The following is a 9,219-nucleotide window of genomic DNA, read 5'->3' on the forward strand; positions in this document are numbered from 1 at the left end:
TCAAAAGTCTTTACTTCTATCTCAAATTCCGTGCTTAATCAAACTAGGTATAATACGTAAAACGAAACGCGACGTATCAAGTGTAAGTATCACCTCCAATTTTGGGTGTGCGCGAGTAGGCGAATACTCATCATCCTTTGTCGATTGAACGACCCAAGCTTCTGAAAATGATCATCTAACGCCTACTGAAAAATTTATGTGCCATATCAGTGTCATATCAGTATTTGTCTTTACGTGTTTAATTTTATACGGTAGGATGTCCCTAACATATTAAGTACACCTAAATATTATATTAAGTGAGGTTAATTTGAAGATCAAATTTTATATATTATACCATTAAATTATGATGGATGGAATATGCGAAAGTATGAGGTGTCTGTCATTTATTTAGGCAAAAAATCTGGAGGCGGTAAAAAAGATGGAAAGACCCCGTCTTCCTTCACCTTTAATTTCCAGCCGTTCGTTTTATATTATCTTGTTGTCTTCAATAATGGTAAAGTGCTTTAAGCCTTGAGGACTCATATCCAGCTCAAAAGGTAGAAGCCAACTTAGGAAAGATATAATAGCTGACAGTGTACAAAACTTTAACTTTCGCATAATTAGGCGGTGTAGACATATTGGCGCATTTTGACTTGTACTTGAGTTCGAATCTAAAACTCTGAGTGCTCGTTAGGTTGGGAAAAACTTATCCCGAGATAACTAATATCGGGATGAGTTATTTCACTCTCAAGGTGGGATAAAATAAGATTACATCCGGGATACTTAATGCAAGGGATTAGTTATTAAATTTTTATTCGATCAAGCGTAAATAAAGAGGCGTTAAAATTTTATTAAATTTATTTTTGCTTATCCATCGCCGCTTAAACGACCCCCGATGGTTATAAGACATACTTGCTATTTCATGACTAAATGATTTAATGAGGCGAGAATATACTTTAACCATGATCAAGAGAGAGAAATCTATACGGAAAAACACATATTATGTATTTATTAATTTAGTATAAATATTCGGAACGAGTATTTTTACTACTACAAGGTGTCTCCGCTAGTGGTGCATTTACTTCTTTTTTTAGTCTTCTTTTACATGCAGTGGGATTAGGCATCTGGTTTTAATAGAATCCCTGCAAATGTTTTTGTTTCTGGTCTGACCCCGCAAATGTGAAATAGCAGTCAGTGCCATATGAAGCGGATCTGACTAGGAACTCCAGTTGATGAGTCAAAAATTATTTGTGTTTGCCCACAGCTATTATTCCTTAACTGTTACATTAATTAGTGTGTTTGTTGGATCATGGATGATGTCTTTGTCTACTCATGGATGTCAATCGTAGGTACGAATTTTTCCTGTTTTCCATATAGTGTTTTATACCCACGCTTAGATGCTGATTAATTTAGATTCGCGTCGTGTAAGGTCCGTTAATTAAGAGGAAAGCACTCTCAACTACCAAGATTGTTTTTATTTCAAGGGCTCGGGCCGAGACATTTTGTAAAGTACTTTTATTTACATTCTCGTGGCCTTGCATTTTTCTCTGTTTTTCGTTTTTGGTTACTTGTTCGATATTTGTATTGAGGTCTGATTAATTTAGATTCACATCGCGTAAAGACCATTAAGGATGAACCACTACCTAATTTTTTTTTTCTTCTTATATTCAATGCTCGAATACGAAATTTACATTAAGAATTGAGAAATTTTATGCCTCTGTTATCTCAACATGACAAGATAGTAAGATAAGATTAGACATTCTATGTAAAAGCACTTACTTAAATTATCTCCAAATCGTGATTCCTAACGAACTAATATAAGACAACACATTACTCTCCCCACCCCCACCCCCCCCCTTTTTGATCGAGTTTGGAATTTTATCATAAGTTGTTTGATTTATTGAAGTTGAAATTGATTAGTTGTATATGTTTACTGAATCTTTTTAACAATTAGTTTCACGTATTTCCAGAGCTTTATCCCCTAGATAACGGAAATGTTATAAGATAATCTTTTGTCAATTGTAACTCATGAAATTTACTCGCGTAATGGTAAAGTCATAAAACTATACCCTAAACTATTTATTTTTGAATTAGAGTAAATAAATTTTACTCAATATAACAATAAAGTCACTAAACTTTATCCAGTATAGTGAGAAAATTGACCTACCCTCAAGGTGACTTTATTGCTACCATGAGCGAAGTTTTGTGACTTTATTATTATATAAAATATAAAAAGTTTTGTAACTTTACTAGGTAAACTTAACTAGCTTTAACGTGACAAAAACGTTCTATGGTTTTATGTCATAGTCAGTAAAGTTCAGTACCTTATACGTGGCAAAAAATAATTTATTGACTAGACTGTTATGTAAATAAAGTTTAATGACCACATATTAAATTAACCCTTCGTGTTAATACATATTTATACAAAATTAAATCTGAGCCAAAGCTGGACCAACCCCTAACATAGTACACTATATCCATCCATAAACTGATAAACTTACAATTACTTTATTAAGGGTTCATTTTCACAACCACAATTTGTGTGGAATAATTAGAATTCTCTAATTTTCACGAGAGATCTTTAAGTCAAATCTTGGAATTGAAAGCTTCTCGATAGAAAACCTTTAGGCACTCAGTGGCATAGTACTAAAATTAAGAGGATTTGAACAATGGTGTTATCAATCACAATAATTAAGGTTACCACCTGATGATGAGTGGCATGAGCCTATGTCATAAAATCAAATCTTAGATATTGATACTTTAGCTTTATGAATTAGTTCTCTCTATACACAAGAAAAGAACACAAGAAATTTTATAAAGTTAGTTAACAAAATTGAAATAACATGATGGATTATTTAAGTCTCAGATTTACATGTATCATCCTGTGCCAGAATTTATACCATCTAAAACTTTTTAATATATACAGGATGAAATCATACATGGCTAATAAAAGATAGTACATGATAATGGAATCATGGAAAGTTGTACCTGTCATATTATTAAAAGAGCACTCTACTAACTTCGTTATCTTTTCCCAATTATTACGTTAAAAAATTCAAAAAACCATAGTACATTATTATTAATTAAGTACTCTTCATGTTAAAGAGATGGAAGTACCAATATTTTGGCCTAGATTACGGATTAGACTTATCTGAATCCGGCGCGTGCAACAGATTAATCATGTTAATTAGTCATTAGTTAATTAAATGAATTATTGAGGTGAAAATGTATAATAAATCCATGTTTAAGTGTTAAAAGAACACCCATCATGCACTTACTGTTGTAACAATACAGATCATGCGGCTAAATATGTTCTCTAGATCACACGACAATAACAAGAGAAACAAAAATAAGGTATGAGACTGTTTATTAGCTCAATCGACATGAGAGAACTATCAGTATAGGTGATAAAATTAGCTCATAAAAATATGACTCGCTCAATTCAATCCGTCCATGAAACTTAGTTCAAGTTTGGGTAGGTTGAGTTGGCATGGTGGGTCAAGTTAGGCACATCTCAAGTCAGGCCATACTAAAAGTTGAGCTGATTTATGCTAAATGAGTAACGTAAATTAACCCATAAAATAGCCTGTCATGATACTTTTTTAAAAAAATTCTTGAGTTTGATATATTAGAAATTTCTAGAATAAAGAAAAATTTATTTGGTGATTAAATCAATTATAAAATAAATAAATTAAAATTTGGTTAGAATTAAGCGGGTTACGTATGACTTGTTGTTTAACCCATTTTGATTCAAACCATCATAACCTAGGTAACCTACAAGCGAGCTACTCCCTCCGTCTCATAATAAGTGTCACCTTAGTCAATAACACACATATTAAGAAACCAATAATGCAATATGAAGTTTACTAAATTACCCCTATATAATAAAAATAAATCTTCCTCTTGATTAGAGCATGCACAAGTAGTAAACCTTTTGACATTGGGAATCCAACAACACCAAGTTACTATGTGGCTTTTTCCAATCATCATTTAGATAATACTTTAACTTGTCAGTTTTTGTCTAAGGGTAGAGTTGGAAAAACTAACTTGATTATGTCTTGGTTTCCTAAGATAACACTTATTATGGGATAATTTTTTTCTACTAAGGTGACAATTATTATGGGACGGCCGGAGTAATAAATAACATGCTCATTTATTAATGAGATGATGATTACGTAGAAGTGTCGGTCGGCCTTCCACTTAAATAATATTTTACCCAATTATCACTTTATTACCTCTCTCCTCCTTTTCAAAAATACTACTCCCTTCATCTCATATTACTTGGCCATATTATTGAAAATATATGTCCTAAATTACTTATTTATTATAGTTATACAAAATAGGTACATTATCTATATACTGTAATTTGAATTGGTTTCCGTATTTATACATGATTATAAAAAGCGTATTCATTTGGGAAAATGCATAAAAATACTATCAAAATTGTCCTGAATTACCAGTAACACACTTATACTTTGCGGGGTCCTATAACCCCCTAAACTATTTTAAACCTATACCCTTGAGTGGTGATGTGGCACAGCAAGTGTGCTCACTCTCTTGTAAAATTGACTGATTTGTACAAATATCATTGTCTAATTGACTACTATACATAGTAATTTATTATAATCACTTTGTTAAGTCCTTCCCCCTCTATTTCCCCATTGCAACTTAGCCATGGCCAATACCTTTTCTCTCCCTTTTTTTTTTTCCTCATTTTTAATCCATAATATTCTTTTCCATTATCAGCACCTCCAAAGTACACGCCGCCCCCCCCCCCCCCGCCCCCCAAAAAAAAAACACACACACACAACACAGACGAAAGACAAAAACCATGAAATAATGGGTTGTTTAGAAAAAAAAGATCAATAAAGGAAGCACCATAAAAGATGTAGCAACATTAAGAAGGAAAGTAACGAGTAAGTAAAGACCCAAAATGGAGAAAAGATAATATTTTGAAGGAGGCATTATATGCCTGCAACAAAAAATTATAGAAATAAGAATATCGACAAATACTAGCTAATAAAACTTCTGTAATTAGCAACATTTTCTAAAAGAGTAAGAAGGAAAATTACCCAACCAGTATCAATGGTTGTTCAAATGGAACAATATTTAAGATCGATCAACTTCCAATACCATTAGTATTTGCAAATTTATAATTATTTAATATGAGGTCTTTAAATATAATGGGTTATCTCTCTCCCCCAACAATGTCAGCTGAGGAAGAAGATGATCAGTTTGTGATTGTTCCTTTTCTTTTCATTGCTGTAGCCTAAAAAAAGTAAGATGAGGCTATGTGATTTAACTGATGTCTTTTTACGGGGTTTGGTGGAGATGGTGAAAGAATTACAATGGGGAAAGAAAGAAGGAGAGAGGGAGTTAAAAAGTAAAAAAAGAAAAAGTTAGGGGCATGTACACTCTACACTGTGAAGATCTGGGTATGGCATTTTAAGTGGGTATAGATTCCAGATCAAAATAATTCAGGGGGTCATAGGACCCCCCACAAAGTATAAGTGTGCTACTGATTATTCAGGATAAGTTTGAGGGTGTTTTTATGCATTTTCCCTATCCATTATATACATAGAGTATATGTAATGTTTATACACAACTATACAGAACAAATATATTATTTATACACCGATAATATAGTAGGATATATCCGCTGCAAATTAGATGCTTGGGCTGTATAGCTACACCAAATATATACATTATCTATGCACCGATGATACAATGGGTTACATTAACTGCAAACTAAATGCCTAGACCATATATATGAATTATTTTTCCTTTATAATTCTATTCATTTTGATTCGGTCAAATTCGACAAACTCCCTCAGTTGACACCCCTAGTTACAAGGAGCGCTGCAAGATCAAGAAGTGCATTTTTACCGAATGTTTTTACTCTTTTTGGTCCATTTTCTTTAATGGTTTTTAATTAGTAGTTTCATACAAAGGTAGCAAGATAAGTTCAAAGAACGTAACATAGAAGCCTGCAGAGTTAAATTGATAAACTTATTAAGAATTTACAGTTCAGCAAATGATTTTTACCATTGAACATTAAACTTTTAATTAGATCCATCAAAATGTCCAAGAATTGGTTTATATAGACAATTTGATTTTAGTTTTGGTTTATAATTTTATAATCAGAAACTGAAATGGCATTAAGATCTTTCAATTAAAACCGATATATTTATATGCCTTTATATTATAAACTGGTGAGCCAATTAATCTTTTCGCCAATTAAATTGCCATTCAGGGGCAGTAATCTTATATTATCACATATTATTGAAGAATATATAAATTTATAAACACGGACAACTATATAAAAATATAAAAATTATTACATTGTTAGTATAATTTAACTGTCTAAGATATGTTATTATCGACTTGAACGTGCCAATGGTTGGTAGGGTTCGTGACAAATTGATCTAATTTATTACCTTCAACATAACATGAATGTGAAAAAAATGTAAAATCATAAATGATTTATTTATATTATATAGTAATATATATGCGTAATGCGTGTGTACTTTAGTTCCTTTTTGGGTTAAGTTTGAAATTCCCTTCAGAAAGTACCAAAAGATGTCTACCACAGATATTTCAAAAATGCCGAATTACACATTTTCAGTTTTTAAGGGAGAAAGTAAAGTTAATCTTCAAATTCAATTTCCCAGTTTATCCAAACAAAGAAAGTCCAAAATCATAGTGGCGTACACATCATAGACACATCATAGCTAATAACGTTCACTTTTCACATGTACTAGTACAAGTGTACAAAAGAATCAACTTGATAATGGCCCAATCTTTGAACCTACGATACGTATTTTATAATTATTTTTTGGGTGAATACATTTTTGATCCCTGACTATTTATAAATTCTGATTTAAGTCCTGTGACATCTGAATAAGTATATTTAACCTTCAATTACTTAAAATATGCATTTTTAATCTCTTTGCTTATGAATATTTACACTGTTTAGTTACCTGCGTGTTACATCAAACTTATAATAGAGAGTTAATATGCTTCTAAAATTAGTCCAAATATAAAATATTTTTTACTTAAAGGGACCAAAAAAATATATTTCAATTAATTAGAGGTTAAATGTATTGAGTTATATATTACAAGATCAATATCATAATTTACCCATAACTAAGGGACCAAAAGTGATATTCTCCATCTTTTTATTTATGTTACATAGTAAACCATAAACCATTATTTTGATTTGTTGTTTCTAATATTTTAAAGAATTTTATCCCATCTGAATGTCCACTCACATTAACATGTTTGATTAGTGCAATATAATTAATGATAATGAAAGTACTTCTATTCACTTGTCATCCGCACCTATGTTTTATAATATTTTATGTTGAAACTGCCACCTGGTTTTTGGTTTTGATCTTCTTTACATTGTTTTTTTCTGTTAAAAAAAAAAAAAAAAACAAAGAGAGAGAGAGAGAAAAGATTTTACCCACAGTAATACTTAGCGCCGTTTGGACATGATTTAAAATCATGAGATGAAACCATGATTTGAAATCATGTTTGGACATGCAATTGGATTTCTTAAGTTGTTATTATGAAAACTATCAAAATCTTCTCAAATTCTTATACAATCTTACCAAATAAGCAATTTATATTTCATAACAAAATTTATACGCTACTAGAAGGCCTTTCTAAGAAAATTTAACAGGAATAGTAATGCAACTACTCTTTAATATAATCCTCTCACATGGTAGAAATAAATAAAGGTTGGTAAATGGTTGCTGAGAGTAATTGTTAAAATATCTACCAAATTATGAGTTTTCTTTTTACAAACTATAAACCTATGGGTCAAGTTTTATATTTAAAATTTTTGAAACTATAGTTTGAAACCCCAAAATCATGCTTTTTTGGATGATTTGGGATTTCAAATCATGATGTGAAATTATGAGATGAAATGCATGTCCAAATGCTGATTTCATCTCATGGTTTCAAACCATGATTTCAAATCGCATGTCCAAACGTTTACTTATATGCACAAGTCAAAATTGCTACTTGATCATATAAAAAGTTCCATCCGCCGCAACTTATGTGGCACGCTTTTCTTTATAATTTTTAAAAAAAAGTGACATATTTTTCTTTTTAGAAATTATTTTGATCTTCGCATTTTCACTTTCACCCCTTAGTGACATGACATGCAAGAACCTACTTGATATAAAATTTCACACTACCAAAAAAAGTGAGAATATTCGACGGACATTTCCATCGAAGATGTGAGATTTAATTTCTAGCAGAAAATCTATTGGAAACGTATCCAAGGAAATTTTTTTTGACAACTTTCCGATAGAATTCTGGCGGAAATTAGTGCTTTTTAGTAGTATCATATTTTTTATCAGAGAGAAAACAAAAAAACACGTGAAAGCGTAATTTTGGTACTTTGCATATATTTAGCTGATATTATCAGAAAATTGCTAATTTCTGCTAGAATATGTCAGAATTTGATTCGTGGATAACATTTCATATAGCTTTTCATTTGAAATCCCTCAAGTTTCAACGGATAAATTAACAATTTTCTAATAGTGTGACGTGCAGAAAATTGATCTAAAATAAGCACACAGAGTATAGAAGATTGTCTTTCAACAAGTTGACACTTTTAGCAACCTCTTCATTATAACAACTTTAATTTAATTAATAGAGGAAAGTTTGTTTAGCTGGATCAAGAAGTGTCTAATTGAACACTCCCATTATAATAAGATAGTGGAATCCATAGGTAATTTAATTGATGATATATGCAGGGCCGTCTCAACAAGATTGGAGGTCTAAAACCATACTTTAAAGAGAGGCCTTAATTTTTTATTTAAAATATATTTTTCTAGCTTTTTTAGATGTGAAGTCATTAATTTTTGTTTTATAATCATCAAGAACAATGTAAAGTTGTTAACATTTTTTTTCTTTTTCAAATCAATCTATTCTAAAAAAATAATGAACTGACAATATAGTTAATCAATCACGTGATTAAAATAATTTCTTCTCTTTTTCTTTTTCTTATAAAATCCCTCTGTCTCAATTTATTACTCCTTCCGTCCCAATTTGTTTGACATTTTTCGCTTTTTGAGAGTCAAACGAGTTGTTCTTTGACCGTAATTTTTTCATATATCTTCTAAATAATTTAAGTTATTAATTATGGTGACTTATAGTGTTTTTTACGTTGTTCCCAAATATGCAAATTTTATATTGAAAATTTTAAAAATTCTATGTTCAAACATA

Source organism: Lycium ferocissimum, chromosome 6 (genome assembly GCF_029784015.1).
Source record: "Lycium ferocissimum isolate CSIRO_LF1 chromosome 6, AGI_CSIRO_Lferr_CH_V1, whole genome shotgun sequence".
NCBI lineage: Eukaryota > Viridiplantae > Streptophyta > Magnoliopsida > Solanales > Solanaceae > Lycium > Lycium ferocissimum.